At 39.9% G+C, this 21,767-nt stretch overlaps 1 protein-coding gene and 1 pseudogene across 1 annotated transcript in view; both read left to right on the forward strand.

The window, feature by feature from the left end:
- SLC35F3 (solute carrier family 35 member F3) overlaps window positions 1-21,767 on the forward strand; it is a 631,678-nt gene that overhangs the window by 602,428 nt on the left and 7,483 nt on the right. The gene's annotated exons all lie outside the window — the stretch shown is intronic.
- LOC130022814 (sister chromatid cohesion protein DCC1-like) lies at window positions 472-12,311 on the forward strand (annotated as a pseudogene).

The following is a 21,767-nucleotide window of genomic DNA, read 5'->3' on the forward strand; positions in this document are numbered from 1 at the left end:
AAAATAAAATTTAGATCAGAAATTATTGAAGCTATTTTTTTAAAAAAAGAAAAAGAACCAATGAAACAAATTTGTTCTTCAAGCTGGGGTTGTCCCTTGAACAAATTTTCCCTTTCTCTTCTCACACCTTTCTAAGCAAGTTTCATTCAATAAAAACTACCTTGCTTCACAACAAAAAGAACCAATGAAACAAAGACATGGTTTTCTGAAAGAGTAAATAATACTGATGAACTTTCAGTTAAACTCAGGAATTAAAAAAAAAAAATAACAAAGAGTAAATAATGCTGATAAACCTTTAAGTAGACTCACAAATTTAAAAAAAAACTAATAAGATAATAAGGTTGGATATGCTATTTACCTGAGGTTAACAAGGCACGTGGGGCTGTTTATCTTAGTAAAAGAACTGCAATTAGCTGACTACAGTTTGGTCCTCTATGCCACATGGTTTCCTGAGCATCACCAAGTGCAAACATGGAGTTTCCCAAGATCCACAGGGTATGCCCCCAGAGATTCTCAAGTACCACTAGCATGATCTGAGTAATCCCTGATTCCACAAGGGCTAAGAAGCACTGAGTCCCTAGGACCTCACATTAAACTGCTCGCCTGGCCTGTAATCTCCAGGAGTGAATCCAGCCCTTATCAACACCACTATACATGCATATATATATGAAATGCAAAAGATCATAAAATACTATGAATAATGTTTACTACTATGTTGGAGAACGTAGAAGAAATGGAAAAATTTTTAGATCATACAACTTCCTGAGACTGAATCAGGATAAAACAGAAAGCCTTAATGGACCAGTTACTGGTAAGAACTTTGAAAGAGTAATAAAAATTCTTCCCCAAGGGGCAGCGAAATAGCACAGTGAGTAGGACATTTGCCTTGCACTCAGTATACACAGGTTCAATCCCAGGCATCCCATATGGTCCCCCAAGCACTGCCAGGAGTAATTCATGAGCACAGAACCAGAAGTAACTTACCCTCAGCACTGCAGGGGTGGCCCCCAAACAAAACAAATCAAAACAAAACCTTCCCAAAAACAAAAGCCCAAGTCTAGGTGGAATTATCTAATTTCTACCAAACCTTCTAGAAGGACCTGTCCTCAGGCACTTCCCCAAAAAATAAAAGAACAGGAATTCTCCCCAAAAGATTCTAAAAGGCAAATATACCAAAAACTAATAACTGATACAAAAACTGATAGAGACATCACTAAGAAAGAAAACTATAGATAAATATCACCAATGAACATAAATGCAAAGACCCTAAAAAAATATCAGTGAACCAAATTCAACACTGCTTTAAGAGGACTATATAAAAGAAATCTCATGATCCAATAGCCACACCCAGTGATTCTCAAGCTCACACTCAGAAGTTCTCATGATTTTCCTCTGTTCTTGTTTGTCTTTTACCTTCAAATTCTCCAAGAAAATTTATGATCTTATACAATCTATATACCAGGAGGAAACACACATTCTTAGAACCCCTTTTTTTTTCTCAAGGCCTATTTGTCCCAAAACACCCCTCTTATTTAAAAAAATAAGACATAAACTTCAAGCCTTTCGTTCTACTTGTATAGCTATTCCCTGAAACAAAGGGACAAAGAGGCACTTGTGAGCATTACTCCTGCCATAATTATAATCCGGGCAGCAATAACATCTTTGTCTTTTTGCAAAAGGTGCTACATAGGACACTGTTTGATTTCTGATGCACCAAATGGTGAGTCTTTGTTCAACTTCAAAAGTAAAGAATATTACCACAAAGATAGTCTCATTGTGATTAATGCATAACTTAATCAAAATGACATAATATGAATTATGATTTTCATATTACCCTAATAACAGATTTTCAAAAGACATGAAGCAAAAAATGATAGAACTACAAAGATAGTTTTTTTAAAGGTAAAGGCCCTCCCGTTGATCGTCGATTTGCTCGAGCGGGCCCAGTAACGTCTCCATTGGAGGCTTTGTTGTTACCGTGTTTGGCATATCGAATACTCTCGGTAGCTTGCCGGGCTCTCCGAGAGGGGCGGAGGAATCGAACCTGGGTCGGCCTTGTTGGCCGCTTGTAAGGCGAATGCCCTACCACTGTGCTATCTCTCCAGCCCTTAGTGTAAAATATAGTCTAAGATTTCAATAGCATTGCCTATAACTGAAAAAATAAGTAAACATAAACTCATAAAATTTATACTTTACGGGGGTATGGTGCCGCCAGCAAGTCAATCTGTACCTGTGAGGCAAGTACATCAGCAGCCTGATGGCGCCTTCAGACTTACAGATACCCCAAAATTGCTGCTGTGCCTTTGGCCAGACCCCAAAATGCTAAAATTTAATGGATATAGGAAAGGGAATGTGTCTCAGTGGTGAAGTGCCTCCCTTGCACACAGGAGGTCTACATTAGACACCTGACACTGCTGAGAAACAACAAAATTGACAATTTTGGTGAAATAAATCAATCATTTAAAGGACACAAAATACAAATTCTCTAATGAAGGAATAGGTCACCTGAAAAACACTATTAAAGAAATGAATTTTGTAACTAATAAAGCAGTTTTTAACTGTTTCACTGGTAAATTCTATCAGATGTTTAAGTTACCAATTCTAAACTAAATCTTATCAAAAACAGAAAATCAATAATAATTTCTTACTTAACAGGTCCAACAATATTCTAATATCAATCTAGAAGAAAAAGCTATAACAGAAAAAGATTATAAACTAATATCCCTCTTGAAAGTAGATGTAAAAATCCTAAAGAATTTTTTAAGCAAATTGGATCCAACAACTGTTTCAAGAGTTCAAAAAGATATCAGAAGAGACTTATTTCAGGAATCCAACACTGACTTAATATTGGAAGGGGAATAATATACTTCATCATAATGCAAAACGTAAAAACTATGTGATCATTTTAGTAGACACAGAGGGAAGGGGAAAAATTTCACAAAAACAACAAAACCCAATATCTATTTCTAGGGACCAGAAATAGGACTTGATTGATTGCATGCTTTCCTTGTGGGAGCCTGGATTCAATCATTAGCACTGAATGTCCCTTGAATACCACCGGGGTTGATCCCTAAGCACTGAGTAGGGAAGAAGCCACTAAGCATTGCTGGATGTGGCTACAAAACAGAAAAACAAAAATAAAACAAACAGAATATCCATTTACAATAAAATTTCTCATAATTGTAAGAATAGAAGGGACTAAGCTATACTAAATCATATACAAACCCCCCTAGAATAACATCAAAGCCAGTCATCATTGAATGTTTTCCACCAAAGACCAATAATAAAAAGAGAGCTTTTACTTAGTGTCTTCTATCAGTTTCTCAGAGATTTTACCTAGCACAATAAACCAAAAAAAAAAAAAAGAAAGAAAGAAAGAAAGAAAGAAGTAGAAATAATCAGATCAAAAGAAGTAAAACTATCTTTATTTTCATATGCAATTATGAAACAGGAAATATGAAGTAGGAAGAATATAATCAACAAGAAATGGGAGTCACAATATATATTCCTATCTTCTGACAAATAATACTTCTTGTAATTTTTTGCTATGCAATTTGTCAGCCAAAATAAAGGTTACATTTTTGTTCAGGCTCCTTGCAGCTAGATATGGCTTTGTGACTAATTCTTTACAAATGACTTTTAGTATTATTTGATTACTTTGGGGAACTTTAAAACTTTTCTTTATACCAGCTGTCAGCCTACCTCTGAACTTTTGCAAAGAGAGAAATTTTAATTATCTTGCTGAAGACATGACTTTAAACAAAGTCAGGTCTTTGTCTAAAGACCTGCAGCTGAAGAAACTGAATGAGTTTGATCAAATTGCTACAGAGGAAATGAAAAGGATGGGTTCCTCTCTATAACCTGAGTGAGTATGATTGTCTAGGAGATTGAACATTTTGTAACCAATCAGACTGAATATATTTTTATTACCTCATTTGCCTTGGACATAAACAGACAACAGAAATATCAAAGATGCAAAGTTATGCAGAGTATCTAAACACAGGCAATGAGTCACTGAATGTCCAGGTTGCTGAACTGGACGAAAGGCAGCTGTTGGACTTGTAAACTGTAAATAAAAAATGGTAACATTGAAGTCCTCTGGTGGAAGGCGTGCTGTTTTTGTTTCCCACTCCCAAGAACACTGAAGTAAGTGGTTTGCACTGTGAGATCATATACTTACTATAAGACAAAAAGAAAAAAAAAGAAGAAAATATAGAATATAAAAGAAAGTTTAAAAAAATTAGTAGATCAGCACAATAAACTCGAAATCTGACCAATAGTTTAAGAGAAAAAGGAGAAGATTCCAAGAACCAGGGGCACAGATTGAAAAGGTTCATTATCATGAAAGGAAAAGTTATAAAGGTGATTCATAATGAGATATGTTGCTGTGTGTTTTCAGAACACCAGAAAAGATACTTTTATAGCTAAAAGGAACTTAAGAATTTATTAATAATTATAATGGCTTTGCATTTCTCAACAGTGGAATCAGAAGTCAAATGACAATGAATCAAATGCCTTCAAAATTCTGAAAAAAAAATTTACCTTAGAATTCTATAACTATATAATCTATTAATCAAATATGAGAACTGTATAAAGGCATTTTTACATACTAACGGACTCAAATACCTCCCACATAGTCTTCTGTAAATACTCTTTGTAGAATGCCTTGTACTAAAACAAGGAATTAAAACAAGGAACATGATGACACAGGCAAAAGAACCTCTGATAAAGGGAAACTTCACAATAAAATTCTTTGCATAGAGTAGCCAATTCATTTGTTTTGGTGTTTATTTGGGGGGACATAACAGGCAGTGCTGACTCTGTGCTAAGGGGTGACCTCTGGCAGTGCTCCAGGAATTTATGTGGTGCTAGGAGTTCTAACTGGGTACTTCATCTCCATCCCTGAGTGTTCCTTAGTTTAGAAGGAAGGTGTTCCCAAGAAATAAGGCAAACAACTGCAGAAACATTGGAACATGTGAGGGGGGAAAAATAGCAAGTAAAAATTTAGATTCTCATCCTCATTTCCCAATAGTGAAGGAAGGAGAAAAAAGAAATAGTATAAGTAATACATTACTTGATTCAGCAGTGAACAAAGTTGGAATCCCCATGAAATGCAAATACTACTAATCTAATTAAAAATCTTATTGTTAGGGGATGAAAGGACTGTAAACTAGGAGAGAATATACAGAGTTAATGCACTCATGTTTTAAAGTGTGGACTTTGTAGTTCAATTATCTTAATTTTTTATTTCTTTGTTTGCTTATTTTTTGGGTCACACCCAGTGATGCTCAGGGGTTACTCCTGGCCCTGCACTCAGGAATTATTCCTAGCAATGCTTGGGGAACCATATGCAATGCTGAGAATCTGGGTCGCCGCGTGCAAGGCAAACACCCTACCCGCTGTGCTATCACTCCAGCCCCTCAATTATCTTACTTCAAATCAAATTCCACCTCTTACTAACTTTTTGGTCTTAAATAATATTCAGCTTTTTGGGGGGTTCTCATTTGTAAATGAAGCTACTACTACTTTGTATATACGTTGATAAAAATGAACAGTAAAAATTGTTAAATGTTTATCATGTTAGGTAAAAGGTAAATAGGTAAAGGTAAAGGCCCTCCCGTTGATCGTCGATTTGCTCGAGCGGGCCCAGTAATGTCTCCATTGGAGACTTTGTTGTTACTGGGTTTGGCATATCGAATACTCTCGGTAGCTTGCCGGGCTCTCCGAGAGGGGCGGAGGAATCGAACTCGGGTCGGCCATGTTGGCCGCTTGTAAGGCGAACACCCTACTGCTGTGCTATTATCATTACACACAGTAGCACTGTCCTCCCATTGTTCATCGATTTGCTCAAGCGGGCCCAGTAACGTCTCCATTGTGAGACTTCTTGTTACTGTGTTTGGCATATTAAATACATCCTGGGTACCTTGCCAGGCTTTGCCATGCGGGCAAGATACTCTCCATAGCTTGCTGGGCTCTCTGAGAGGCGTGAAGGAATCGAACCTGGCTCGGCCAGAAGTCAAAATAGTTTCCATAATTTTGATAAGTTTAAATGCCAATGCAAACAAGCAATATAAAGATACATAAAGAAAATAGAACAGGTGAAAGAAAAAAATAGAAGGGGTAAAACAAAAACTGAAGACTTCATTTAAACCTTTATATTCTTTGATTTAAAAACTGCACTGATAACTGTGTTAAAAACTTAATACTTAAGTATAATAAACACTAAATATTTCAAAGAAGTTAACCAAATGTACTCTGGCAAGGTAGTTGAGTAATAACTTGTCATACTGTCTTCCTATAATCACATTTATTATATATTTATAATGACTTCTCCAATTCATTTATCTGCCATTAAGTCTAATCATCTTTGCTCACTCAAAATCTCTCAATGTAAAGTAGTTTAGGTAGCAAATTAAAACTCAACTTCAAAACTAAATGTGAAGTTGACTTGGCCCTCCCAGTTTCACACCAGCTATTTTTATGCAGATTTTTGGGATCAGTGGTGTTCAAATCATGGGTCTTCCTCTTACTATTTACATGACTTTAAGCAAGACATTCACCTCTCTTTTTATTTGATGAGAATCATCCCAAGTATGCAAGAAAATTTGCAGTTGATTCCCTACCCCCTTAAGAATTAGCTTTTAATAATGATCATCTATGTGACGTTAGGCAAAGCTTTCTCAGGTAATGTTCCCTAAACATCCCCTGAACAAGAAGCAGAACAGTCTATTTTTTATTGTTTTTGCAGAAGAGCCTTTTATTAAAGCTATTCATAAAAAGAAAACATATTCTGGAACAAACCTTCAGTCCTACATTATATTTAGAGACATTTAAATGTGAGAGTTTTATGTTCTTCAAAAAAATATATAGATGATAGCCTAACTGTAGATCTACGTACTATTCTCATTGGCAAAAAAATTGATGAGCAAAATTTTATAACTTCATTCATATAAAGTATATCATAATTAAAAATTAAATCTTTCATTTCTCTACAATAAAAGTCAAAATATATCTTGGGATTAAAACTCTGGAGGAAATAATATAGTATATTAGGTATTAAATTTATTAACATATATAAAGGCTATTTTCTGGCAAGAAAACAACTTCCACAATGAACAGATACGAACAAAAAAGATAACAATTATTACTAATAAAGTTAGTGATAACTATTTAAAATGTTTTATATTATGCTATTTTGTAACATTAAAATTCAAAGCATTTCTCTGATACATTCCCATGGGTTTCCATGGAAACCTATTCTATTACCTAGGAGACTAAGGGCTCATGCTGGCTCTGTTAAATTATTTTAAATTTTTCAAAACTTCAAGTCTACTTAGATAAGAAAAAATCATGCTTCTTGGCTAAGTTAAAACTCTGTCATTATTATCCATAGCAAATGTAAATATCCCGCTTAACATCAATAAGCCCAGGGCAAGAGCAATAATACGGTGGGTAGGGCATTTGCCTTGCGTGTGGCTGACCCGAGTTAGATTCCCCAGCATCCCATATGGTCCCCTGAGCACCACCAGGGGTAATTCTCGAGTGCAAAGGCAGGAGTAACCCCTGAGCATTTCCAGTTGTAACCCAAAAAGCAAAAAAAAAAAATTTTAATAAGTCCCCAAGTAAAAGAATACCACAGTCCTCCCGTTGTTTATCAATTTGCTCAAGCGGGCCCAGTAAAAGAATATTAAGCTATTTTATGAATTCTACAACTCATATTAAAACTAGATAAATATTAAAGAAGTTACAGTTGCTCAAAGGTTTTATAAGTGATCTATCAGATTAAACCAAACCAAACCAAACCATGTTTTTTTTAAGTTTTAATCAATCCCCAAGGAACTGACATTGAAGTGTTGAGACAGGAAAGGTGTTGCAGAATAAATGAATACAAAGTTCATGTCAATAACCTCATTTCATAGGGTTTTAAAGAAACTTTGGTACATCTACACAATGGAACACTATACAGCTGTTAGGAGAAATGAAGCCGTGAAATTTGCTAATTGCCAAAGGGGGCTTCACCTTTAGGGTGATAAATTTTTTTATTTACTTTGCTTATAACTACACATTCTTCTCCCTAAAAATATGCTTATATCTTTTATGTCTAAAGGTATTGAGAAATGAACTCCAAATGTCTTTGACCTTACTCAGAAAGGGGACATGTTTATGAAAATAGAAGGGACTCATCCTTTCGTGGAAAGCAAAGACATTAGAGTTGTGAGAAATAGCTGAGAATCATGAATTAGGTGCATTCCGCTTAAATTGCCTACATCTGGTTGTGCAATTTCTGTCTTTTACTTAATGGGGTTTTCTCTTGTGTTCCTCTTTTATTTCTCTTGTATTTACAAAATAAAACTTTTTTCTTAGTTTTTGGGTTTGGGGGCCAAACCCAGAAGTGCTAAGGGGTCATCACTGGTGGTAGTCAGGGAATCCTGTATGGTGTCAGGGATCTAACTGGGTTTGGCACTGTGCAAAGCAAGCACCCAGGTATTGGTAGCAAAAATGGATGACACAGCCAAGCGGACCCAACTTATCAACAGAAAAAAAGAAAATGTTTCAGTTCCATAGATAACACAAATATTTATAGCAGGTCAGTGGCTGACGGAGATGACAAAAGGAAGAAGAAAATAAAAATAGGCAACTAGTGACCAACAACCAGTGATTGACAACTGGTAACTGATGACTGATGAGAGGCAAAGGGCAGATGGAACTGACAACCTGAACAGGGGAGGGGTAGAGAGGTTGAATAATGAGGTGGGACAAAACTGGTCATTGAGTTTGTGTCCCAGACACAGAAATTCTGGTCTCTGGGATTGTGTAGTTCACAGAGATATAGCCTAAGGAAGTGTTTAATAAGAGCTGTTAAAGGGAGTCGGAATGGGGTTTCTCCACCAGTATCCCCATTTCTGGCACAGCAGTCACACCCATAAGCCACCTCTGGTTGATACCAGATTATCTTGTCATCGGCCACCATCCAGAATCCATGTCCTCTCCTGGAAGGGAAGCATAACATGACACTCACCATAACAATTCTGCCTGACCCCATGCCAGGCTGTTTCATTTGAGGTGCCCTAGAGGGGGGCGGGTGAGACCCTTCCCCCACCACCACCAAGGGACCCAGCCCTAGCAGCCTAAAACCTCCAGAACTCAACTGCCAACTCAACTGCCACCATGCTCACGTCTGCTCTCCACATGCTCAGGTCAAACCTCACCCACGAGTGAACCTACTCCTGTACCCCGCAGCCGCATTTGCTGCCATGTGACACTTTATACCACATACCATCCATGCTCCAAGAGTACCGCACTACATTTGATGCTGTTCAAAGCAGGAGGAAACCAATCATAGAGGCAAATATTTATTTTTACAGATACATATATACGATACATATATAAGCACACAAGGCTCAACCTTTAACAACGTGTTAGTGATCTCTTATAAAAGGGCTTAATGGCCCCTGGGTGAAATACAACAATCTTCACACTCTTTCCTCTAAGGAAACTTTTTAATAACATTTTCAGGGCTTTTTAGTAACAATACAAAATATATTATTTTGGTTCTGCTTTGGGGCAGGAGTTGGGGTTTGGGATGGAAACATTGGAAATATGGTGGTGGGAAGGTGTAATGATGGTGGGATTGAATATTAAATGTAATCAAATACTATGAACTACTTATACAATTTTTTAAAATTTTTTAATTTTTAGTTGTTAAAAGTTGTAATGTGAAAACATCACCAGATTTTAACATGATATTCTTCACATACACACACACACACACACACACACACACACACACACACTTTATTTAAGTGCCATGGTTTACACAGTTGCTCATGCTGCATTTGTCAGAGGCATTCAATATCCCAACCCCAATCCCACCACCACTATGACCTTACCTCCGCCATTTTACCAACCACTCCTCAAGCCTGCTTTTTCAATAAATTAAAAAAATAATTTATTTTATATTGCTTGTTAACACTAAATGGCTAAAAGAATGACTTAAAAAATACTTCAGTAGTCTCCCCGCCTCCGTGTGTGTGTGTGTGTGTGTGTGTGTGTGTGTGTGTGTGTGTGTGTGTTTCCCAGGGTCCCCTGGGAAACCGACAGGGCTCAGTCCTAGAGTTCTCTAGCCGGACTGGCCTTCCCCCCCCAAGGCCCGGCAGAGCGATGATGACGAGCAGCAGACCTGGAAGGAGGTGGATGCCACGCTGCAGATAGCCAAGCTGAACGCGGCCGATGGGGTCGGTGCACTGCCTGCACTTCTGGAGACTTCTGCCTTCTAGAGCTGGACCCTGCGCTCTGCCCGCAGCTGGGTGATAAGGGATAAGGACGAGCAGGCTGTCTTGAGCAGTAAAGACAAAACCTATGACTTGATAATAGCAGACACTTCCAACATGTTGCTTTCCATTCCTAGTTGTAAAACACCTGAGCAGCTGAAGATGGAAGGCACCCCAGAGACGTTGTTCACTCTGAGATCTTTGGTTTTTCCAATAACTATTGAAAGTTAAGAAGATGTAGACTTAAGTTAAAGAAGCTAAAGAAATTGTTGATGAAAAAGGCCCATGAAGGCCCCGACAGTCAAAAAGAAAAGGAGTCAAATTGCTCTAAGTATACAACAGAAGATTTGCTTGATCTAATTCAGGCAAGTGAAGAAGAAATCATGACCCAATCACGAGTTCTAAATGCCTGTGAGATTAAAGGTTTACTGGAGGATTCTCGAATTTGATTATGAAATGAAGCTTCTGAATCATGTGACTCAGCTTGTGGATTCTGAATCTTGGTCTTTTAGTAAAGTTTCTTTGAATGTGTGTCTTCAGGAACTTGGGCCTTTGGAGCCAGAGGAGATGACTGAATACTGTCTTAAATGTTATGAAAATAAATATATATAAGAAGGTGAAGTTTATTTTGAACTGAGTGCTGATAAAATATGGAGAGCAACAGCCCAAATGCTACTGCAGAATGCAGTGAAATGTAACCTCAGTTGACTATCAAGAGGTGTGGCAACAGAGTGTTCCTGAAGGAATGGTAACCAACCTTGATCAGCTTAAGGGGTTAGCCTTGGTGAATAGACACTCCAGACCAGAAATCATCACGATCACGATCATCCTGTTGTTCGTCGATTGTCTCAAGCAGGCACCAGTAAAGTCTCCTTCTACCTAGCCCTGAGATTTTAAAAGAGCCATTTCAATGCTCTTTCAGGATTAGGAGAATGAGACCCATCATTGTTACTGGTATTTGGCATATTGAGTATGACACAGGAAGTTTGCCAGACTCTGCCGTGCGGGCAGGATACTTATTGTAGCCTGCTAGGTTCTCCAAAGGAAAGATAATAAGATGTGTGGCCGCAAATGCGGCCGCACGCTTCCGGAAGCTGGGTTTTGTAGTCTCTGCATCTTGGCCGTTGATGGGACCAACCTGGCGCTGTCAGCAGCTGGTGGGTTTGACACTTACCTACTGGAAGATGGGGGGTCTGGGTGGAGAAGGCCCAGTCCCAATCCGAGTAGGCTTGGAGACCTCAGCCCTGGGACCCACATGCCTGGGTTCCTCTGCCAGTTCTTTCATGCATGAGGCCCGCCCGGATGTGTGGAGAGTGGTCCCAGCATGGCCGTGGCTGGCTCCGGAGGTCCTCAGCTTGTGGGGGGGGGGGGCAGAGAAACTCAACCCTCCCCCCCCTCCAAGGGGCCCCGGTGAGGACAGCCAGGCACGGGGGCAGGAGACTGTGTTGTTCTCCTCCGGGAGCTGGGTTTTATAGAAATCATATTTTTGCTTAAAGTAGATGACTTACCTGAGGGTAATCAGGAACATCTTAATAGTCTCTTCTCTGTACGGGAGAAGTGGACAGAGGAAGATATTGCTTCATACATCCAGGATTTGTGTGGGGAGAATCAAACCATAGGCACATTACTTACTAAATATTCTCGATCTTCGATGCAAAATGGTATTGAAGTTTATAATTCAAGAAGACCCATATCTTAAAAGAACAAGTCTTTTGGGACTATTATTGCTTTATAAAATTGCTGGTTATAAGAAAATTATTTTTTACGTGTATCTGTGTAACCTTCGAAGTCTAGTATTTTGAAGCATTTTTCTCATAAGTATATTGAAATGCCACACTTCCTTTTTCTTAACAAAAGCAGGATTTTTTTTGCTTTTCAAGTTGTTTATATTATGTGCACAGTATAAGCAAGGACAAACGACAGTGTTATTTTCCATGTTTAGTATGTCTTTGTGTCTACATTTTTATAGAAAACCTGTACCTGTTTGTTGTACAAATTTTTATTATATGTCTTTAATCAGGATTTGATATTCTATTCATTAGAAAATTCAAGGGTATTAAGTAACTAGTTTTTAAAAAAAAATTTTATTCATATAACTATAATTTTTCAATTGTCTTCCCCTCTACTTGCAATACTTCACCAAAACACTTGGTATCATCTCGCCATAATTATCTAAATTAGTTGTCCCCATGACACCAGCTCAGTACTTCCATATTCCCCTAATTAGCGCAGATACCCACTTTGGGATGAAATAGATTTGGTCACCAATCCTTTGTGAAGCATATTAATAGTGTAGTTTTACCTTATAAAGGAGAACACTTAACCAGGTAATACATACTAGAAAATGAGTAGTTTCTAATTAGTGTTGGAATGCTTCATAAAGTTCCTTTATAGCGTTGCTTTTTCTAATTTCTTATCCAGGGCAAACTTCAGATTAAATTTAATTTAGTAATGAATTTGTCACCAAAAGTTTTAACTTTACTATTTAGGTAGACCTAAGTTAAAACTGGTCCAAGACTTAAAAAACTGTTAATGGATGATTCATTATTAAAATTGAACTGCTACTTATGGACGATTCTCAAAAAATTAGAAATTGAGCTCCCATTTGACCCAGCAATACCACTCCTGGGAATATATCCCAGAGAGGCAAAAATGTATAGTCGAAGTGACATCTGCACTTGTTTGTTCATTGCAGCACTCTTTACAATAGCCAGAATCTGGAAAAAAAAAACCTGAGTGCCCAAGACTGGTTAAAGAAACTTTGGTACATCTACACAATGGAGTACTATGTAGCTGTTAAAAAAGACGAAGTCATGAAATTTACATACAAGTGGTACTACATAGAAAGTATCATGCTAAGCGAAATGAGTCAGAAAGAGAAGGATAGACATAAAAAAACTGCATTCATCTGGGGGACATAAAGTAATAAAATAGGAGATTAATACCCAAGAATAGCTGACATCAATACCAGGAGGAATACTCCATGGCTTAGAGGCCAGCTGGGCATGCTAGGGGAAAGGGCAGCTCAGATAGAGAAGGGAGCACCATATAAAGGGTGTTTGGAGGATCCTTCCAGGATGGGAGATGCATGTTGAAAGTAGAATATGGACCGAACATGATTGCCACTCAATGCCTCTTTTACAGACCACAACACCCAAAAGGAGAGAGAGAACAAAAGGGAATTCCCTGCCACAGAGACAGGGTAAGATGGGGAAGATGGGGGTGGGAGGGATACTGGGATCCATCGTGGAGGAAAATGGGCACTGGTGGAGGGTTGGGTATTGTATAATCAAAACCCAAGCACAAAAATTTGTAAGTCTACAACTGTACCTCATGGTGTTTCACTAATAAAAATTAATTTAAAAAAATTTAACTGCTACTGAAATCGAATGCAGTGCCTATTCTCAAACACATGAAATGTTAATCCGGTGGCTTCTAAATATTTTCCCATCTTTCAATAAAATTTTTCTGCTTCAAAAAAAAGAAATACTTCAGTAAAAGAAAATTTGTAAAAATTGTTGTATCTCACCATGGGGACATTAAGTCCTGGTATGAAGGTTTACTAAGTTGTTGCTAGTTGAGCCTCCTGTGTTAATGTTTTTGTTAATCAAGCTTAGTTGGCTTCTAAGTTACATTCTCATCCACTCTGGTGTACTCCCACTGGGATGTTAGTAGAGTTTGGGGATGTAGTACGGCCATAAATTTGGTCATATGCTCCAGAAAATCCAGAATATTTAACTGTTCAGTGAGCTTACATGGTGGCAGTGATTGGATGTGGGTGTGGCTTCCAAGGAATCTGGAAGTACAGGAGGTGAGGGCAGGTTGCCCACTTCAACTCTGAGAAGGTCCAAAGTTGTACCCAGTGTACCGGGCATTTCTAGAAGTTTGGCAGTTCTGTGGAGCTCACTCTTAAGATAGTGGTGTCTGGCTGAAGGCATGGCAGCCACTGTTGGGGTGTGAGTGTGGCTTCCAGACTTTGGGCTACCTGACTCCTGAGATTGTTCCAGAGGTCTCAGCCGGGGACCAGTGTATCTAAGAAAATTTTGTGGCTAGTTGACTATAGGATAACATTGGTTTGTCATTTCTCCCTGGAAGCAGGGAGCTTGGGTTTATTGGGTTACACCATTCACAGTGCTCCCAAGGTACTCACATTCCTCTGTGTTTATCTTTAACTTCTCTGTGCTCTCTTCCCCAACCGGTTAATCACTCATTTCCCCTAAGCCGTGACTTGTAAAGTGACTTGTAAAGTCAAATTATTCAGAAATCTCTGGATTGGTGTTTATACATGAAATATTTCTTTTCTCCTTCCCTTGTGTCCTCTTACATAGTTTACTTTAAAGTAAAGTCCCTTTTTTTGTATAGACACAAGAAGATAGTGCTATGCTTTTGTAACTTAGGAGTTAATTGACTCCGAATAATATTCATTCCTGGACATGTTTACCTGACTTAAGCCTCAGTTGCCCTTAGTTCCTAGTACCCCAAAGCAGGGTCCCAGTGAGGGACTGGATGAACCTCGGGCAAGCTGTGAGCTACCCTGGCATCAAAACAGGCAAGACCAAGTGCCATAATACTTTAACTATAAGTTAAGAGCCCGGTCGTGGACAAATTCTGTCATGATCCAAAGAGTAACGACTGGATTAGGACCCTGCTAGCGTTTGGAAAGATTAACCTGGCCTAAGCACTGTAATCTGGGAACTATAGCAAGATCCACCCTTAAATGTATCTCTTACTATGTCCATACAAAATGACTAGAAAGATTACTTAGAAGTCAATCTAAGATGGTTGGTGGACTAACAAAAGGAGAAACACACCCTTATATGGTATTTCACCCTTCAGTGGATTTACTGGCTGCAGGAGATCTTCGTCTTATCTTAGAAGAGCTTCCCTAGGAAAGAAGGGCTTTCATTTGTTGATTGTGCTACCTCACCTGGTGTACTTGCTACCTGGAAGGCTTGGAGGCTGGATGCCAGACCAAGGCTGCTAGACTAAGCACAGGGAGACTAGCATGGAGTACAGGAGGAGAAGGGAATGGGGAGCTTAGTGAGACTGGAACAGGCACATGGGGAGACTGGAATAAATGGCAACTGATCACCAATCATCCTGGCGGCCCTGTATCCTCCTTCATGTGTCTGTTGGCAGCAGCTGTAGACCAGGGTGGGGGAAGTAGGTCATGGCCACTAAACGCACATGGCAGCAAAAGAAAGAGACCATGCCACCACCACCCGATCACTTATTTATTTTGTGATTATATAGTTGATCTCTTTTAAAATATAATCATGATTCTTTGTGTAAGGGTGAAACTGATGCCATGACAGGCAGATAGAAATCAGCAAAACCAGCTAGGTCTCAGATTCAGTTCCTGGAACTGAAAAGTTTTCAGTTTCCCAGCAATGAAACAACGTGTAACTAGTGAGCCTGAATACACCTGGAAAGTTCCTGGGCCCAGCAAGTGGGCTCAATCAATCAAAATGCCCCAGAAATTGTCTTTTGTTAACCTTAAAGAATGAGTAGCTTATGTAACCATCAACTGTTACTGGAAACTATTGTTTAACTGTGACCTGACCACTGTTACTTGACCACTGTTGCCACAGTGCTTGCTTAACTTTGAAACCTATATAAACCGCTTGTGATTTGGAGTCAGGGTCCTTATCAAGACTCCACTGTGTTGGATGAGACGTGGACTCTAGCTCGAGCTAGCAAAAAAGTTCCTTTGCTTTTGCAAAGGAAAATTATTGTGTATGGACTTGGTCTGCTCTGCAACTGAGGATCTGAAATTCGGGCACAACATTTGAAGCAGGGGAGTTAGATGACCTTACAGGGCAGAGGTAGTAGAATGTGGTTGTGGTTGCTAGGGCTTCCAGAAGTATGGGGCAGTGTAAGGAGGTCACCCACTCCCACTCTGAAAAGGCGAGGAAGGAAGGAAGGAAGGAAGGAAGGAAGGAAGGAAGGAAGGAAGGGAGGGAGGGAGGGAAGGAGGGAGGGAGGGAGGGAGGGAGGGAAGGGAACAGGAGAAGGGAACAAGAGAAAGAAAGAAGAGAAAAAGAGAATGAGAAAAAGAAAGGAAGTGTGAGTTTCAAAGAAAAGAGTGGGGACGAACGAGGGACTCGAGCATTTGGTGATTGAGAGCTGCCTCCCCAGACTGGCCCACAGCGATGGATGGATGAATAGAAAAACAAGCCCCCAGACTTGTTGGTAGTCAGTTTATTTCTCTCTCCTCCCCATCATAGTCCAATCGCTCTCTTACTGCACAACTATAGTCGTAGTTTTGGTCTTAGTCCAAGTCATCATAGTTTCATCATCCTAGTCTCCTTGTATACCTCAAAGTCTACCCTCCTACCCTTTAGAGCATAGTTATATAGAAGTCATGAAGAGTGGGGGTACACATACGTGGGGTTTAACATTTTCATAATAACAGAGGTAAAGCCACTCCTTCAGTGGAGTTCTAGGAGATTAGGACAAAATCTCATCTGAGGGTTCAGCACTCTAGATTACTAAGAGATCTGCTCAAGGGTGGGATCCCATTTAGGGTGTATTGATTTCTCCTTTCCTCAGCTAGTAATTCATTTAAACAATCATAGTAAATTTACTTCTTATAATATTTCTAGTCACTCTGTATGAACACAGTAAGAGATTTATTAAGCTGAAAGGTTGGCTCTTCCTGGGGATATCTTGTTTTATCCCAGACTACAGTCCTCAGGCCAGGTTACTCTTTCCTAACCCCAGCAGGGTCCTTATTCAGTTACTTCTTTTTGGGTCATGACAGAGTTGTTCCATGATCATGTTCTTAACTTATTATACTTCTTATGGAACTTAACTTGTTCTTTTCCAATGCCAGAGTAGCTTACCGCTTGCCCTGGGTCTGTCCAGTCCCTTAGTTGGCACCCTTCTTTTGGGGGTGTTAGAAAGTCAGGACAACTGAAATTAAGTCAGGTAAATATGATGGATGCCCAGCAGTTAATATTATTTGGAATCAATCAACTCCCATGTTACAAAAGCATAACATTAAAGTCTTCCTGTGTCTATACAAAAAGGCCATTGCGAAACCATGCAAACAACATAAAGGAAAGATAAAAGCAATATAGGATTATTAGTGTCCAATGGAATTTGGGTGTGCCTCAGGGGCACTATTGTGGAAGTAGCTCAATAAATTTAAGCTCCCTGCGGGAGGAGTAAGAAAAGATAACCCAATGTTATCCAACAGAAAGAAGGGAGGAAGGAAGGAAGGAAGGAAGGAAGGAAGGAAGGAAGGAAGGGAGGGAAGGTGGGAGGGAGGGAGGGAGGAAGGGAGGAAGGGAGGAAGGGATGGAGGGATGCGGGAAAGAAAGAAAGAAATAAAGAAAATGGTGTACCTAAATGTTTTGGCAATTTGGTGTATCTGTGCTCATCATGAGGTGGTAGAGTCTGGCTATAGACATGAAGGCAGCTGTTAGGGTGTGAGTGTTGCTACTGGGGCTATGGCAGGGCAGGAACTTGGCCCCAGCCCTATGCCCATTGACATACCATTCTTATATACTTTTCACAAGGATCCAAGTTTTAGTCTGTTCTGCTGTAACATAATTGTTTAGGTAAAAAAATACACTTTAATCCCAGGATGAGAGAAGCATGCTGAAAGCAGACTACAGACCAAACATGATTGCCACTCAATGCCTCTTTTGCAAACCACAACACCCAAAAGGAGAGGGAGAACAAAAGGGAATGCCCTGCCACAGAAACAGGGTGGGGTGGGGGATGGGAGGGATACTGGGATCCGTGGTGGTGGGAAATGGGCACTGGTGGAGGGATGGGCATTTGATCATTGTATAATTGAAACCCAAGCACAAAAATTTGTAAGTCTACAACTGTACCTCATGGTGTCTCACTAATAAAAATTTAAAAATTAAAAAAAAATACATCTTAAGTCCTACCTCTGAGATACCATAATTGGAATAAATTCTCTTATCACAAAATATAGCAGCCCCCAATGACCTAGATAGCTATACAGGGCTTCCAGATAGATGTAAAAATTTAATATAGCCACCTTAAAATATTTTTAAATTTTAAATTAAGAGAGACATCATCCTGCATTTTTCTTAATCAAGGGGACACCAGCCTAGGAAGTAGTCAGTTTTACCTCAGTGTATGGCAGCACTCAGGCATAAGATCATCACTTCATTGGCACCACGGTGTTTCCTAAGCTGTGAGCCATCTTTTGAACCCATTTATTTGTTTGTTTATTTACTTATTTATGGACAGTTTGGGTCACACACAGCAATGCTCAGGGTGACTCCTGGCTCTCTACACCCAGGAATTACTTCTGGTGGAGCTCAGGACCATATCAAACCTGAGTCTGCACTCAGGAATTACTCCTGGTGATGCTTGGGGGACCATATGGGATGCCGAGGATTGAACCCAGGTTGGTTGCATGCAAAGCAAAAGCCTTATCCATTGTACAACCACTCTGACTTCAATTAAGCCCTTTCTAGCTGGGCTTAATTTTTAAAGTTGTATCTTTGAGCTGAAGAGATGGTCCAATGGGCAAGGCACTTTTCTTGCACACTGCTGAGCTGGATTCCGTTGCCCGCACCCTGTATGATCTCCTGAACTCCACCAAGTTTCCATGAGTGCGGAGATCAGAGTAAGCACTGAGCACAACATTTTGGGTGTGGCCCCTAAACAAACAATGTTATATTGGTAAATTGGGTTTAATGCTGTGGGGGCTCACTAAGGTTCGTTGGGGCTTGTCAAGTACAAGGCATTGCAACATATGCATTCTATTATTTGAATCATGCACTCTAAGCATATTATAAATATTATTATGAAGGCATATTTATCAAGGTGGAAAACCAGCAGGACTGTACTACTGTACAAGAAGGGAGACATCCATGACATTGGCAACTATTGCCCAATCTGCCTATTGTCTGTCATCTACAAGTTGTTCACTTGAGTCATTCTAAATAGGATTGGCAGAACACTAGATGAAGGAAAACCATGCGAGCAAGCCTGGTTCCACAAAGGATTCAGCACCATCGACCATATCCACACAATAGCCAAGCTCATTGAGGTTTCTCGGGAGTTCAAGATGCCGCTCTGTCTAACGTTCATTGATTTAAAGAAGGCCTTTGATTCTGTTGAGACGGAAGCGGTCATTGAAGCCCTAGCCAATCAGGGCATTCAAGCTCAATACATCAGGATCCTCCGTGAGCTGTGTTGTAGATTCACTACCAGGATCTCACCATTCTACAAAGAAGTGATCGTTGATGTCAAGAGAGGGGTGCGGCAGGGTGATACCATTTCACCGAAACTCTTCAGTGCCACCCTCGAGAACATCATGCAACAACTGGAATGGGAAGGAATGGGAGTGAAGATAGATGGTCGGCAACTACACCACCTCCGCTTTGCTGATGACATTGTTTTAATAACACCAAACATCAGCCAAGTGGCACAAATGCTGGCCGACTTTGACCGTGAGTGTGGAAATGTAGGACTACAGCTGAATCTTACGAAGACAATGTTTATGAGAAACAGCCTCGTTCCTGATGCCCCATTCGCTCTCAACGGAATGACCATCTCCGAATGCAACAGCTATGTGTACCTAGGTCGAGAGGTCAACATGACAAATGACCTGGCACCTGAGCTGCGCAGGAGGAAGAGAGCGGCTTGGTACGCCTTCAAGAGTGTCGAAGAAATAGCTAAGAGGACGAAGAAACTTTGGCTCCGGGCACATCTCTTCGATTCCACTGTTCTTCCTGCATTAACATACGCCTCACAGACCTGGGCCCTTATGCAAACAGGATGAGACCACTATTCGGATCTCCCAAAGAGGAATTGAAAGAGCTATGCTTGGAATATCACGTTTCACTCAAATGAGAGAAAAAACCCAGAGTTCCGACCTCCGTTGACGATCAAGAATCAGGGATGCTGTCTTGTTTGCCAAGGTGTCAAAAATCAGATGGGCTGGTCACGTAATGAGATTTAAAGATGACTGCTGAACTAGAGCTGTTACCAACTGGATTCCACGGGATGTCAAAAGACTGCGTGGCCGCCCACCTACCAGATGGTCAGACTTCTTCATCAAGATCATGAACGATCGGGTTGATGCTCTTCATGTTCCTAGAGCAAACAGACGCTATTGGGCTACACTAGCACACGACAGCAACAAATGGAGACGTTACTGGCACCAGCTCGAGCAAATTGACGATTAACGGGAAGTCAAGTGATCAAGTGATTTATCAGGGTAACTTTTAATTACTAGGAATGTGAAACATGGTCTACCATTTGCCCCAAATTACTAGAAACAGGCCTGGATATCATGACTCTTGCCTTGTGTTTATAATGGATAATATTGCTAGATAAAGTGAATTAAAGGGATTACCTGTTTTAATGCCTTATGAAATTTTTTATTGATCATTTTAAACTTTTAAAAAAATTTAATGAATCACCGTGAGATACAGTTAAGGATTTACAAACCTTCATGATTACATTTTAGTAATACAATGATCAAGTACCCATCCCTCCACCAGAGCCCATTATCCACCACCAATGTCCCCAGTATCCCTCCCGCTATGTCTCGCCTCCCTATCTACCCCCCCCCCCCCGCTGCCCCTCTATGGCAGGCACATTCCCTTTACTCTCTCTCTCCTTTTGGGTGAGAGAGAGAGTAAAGGGAATGGTTCACGGGTACTAAGTGGCCATCATGTTCGGTTCACAGTTTATATTCCTCACACATTTCCCATCCTGAGCGAGCCCTCCAGGCACCATTTACTTGGTGGTCCCTTATCTTGGAAACACATCCCCTGGTAATGAATTGGGAGTACTAACATTGTCAAAATGGCAGCAACTCCCCAAAGCATTATACAGATTCAATGCTATCCCTATAAGGATACCTATGAAATTCTTCAAAAAAAATGAATCAAACACTCCTGAAATTCATATGGAACAACAAAGCCCCACAAATAGCTAAAGCAATTCTTGGGGAAAAGAGGATGGAAGGCATCACCTTCTCCAACCTCAAACTCTATTACAGAGCGGTAATAATTAAAACAGCATGGTATTGGAACAAAGGCAGATCCACAGACCAATGGAACAGGGTTGAATATCCTTACACACACCCTCAAATATATGATCATCTAATCTTTGATAAGGAAGCAAGAAATGTGAAGTGGAGCAAGGAAAGCCTCTTTAACAAATGGTGCTGGCAAAACTGGACAGCTACATGTAAAAAAAGGGGGGTGGGGCTCAGACCTCTACCTAACACCATGCACAAAAGTCAGATCAAAATGAATTAAAGACCTCAACATCAGAGCAGAATCCATAAAAAAAAAGGCTGGCAAAACTCTCTACGACATTGAAGCTAAAGGTATCTTCAAAGATGAAATACCACTGACCAAACAAATGGAAACAGAGATAAACAAATGGGACTATCTTAAACTAAGAAGCTTCTACACCTCAAAATAAACAGTGACCAGAATACAAAGACAATCTACAGAATGGGAAAGGATATTCACCTAATACCCATCT

The sequence above is a fragment of the Sorex fumeus genome, unplaced genomic scaffold (assembly GCF_029834395.1).
Source record: "Sorex fumeus unplaced genomic scaffold, SorFum_2.1 ptg000021l, whole genome shotgun sequence".
NCBI lineage: Eukaryota > Metazoa > Chordata > Mammalia > Eulipotyphla > Soricidae > Sorex > Sorex fumeus.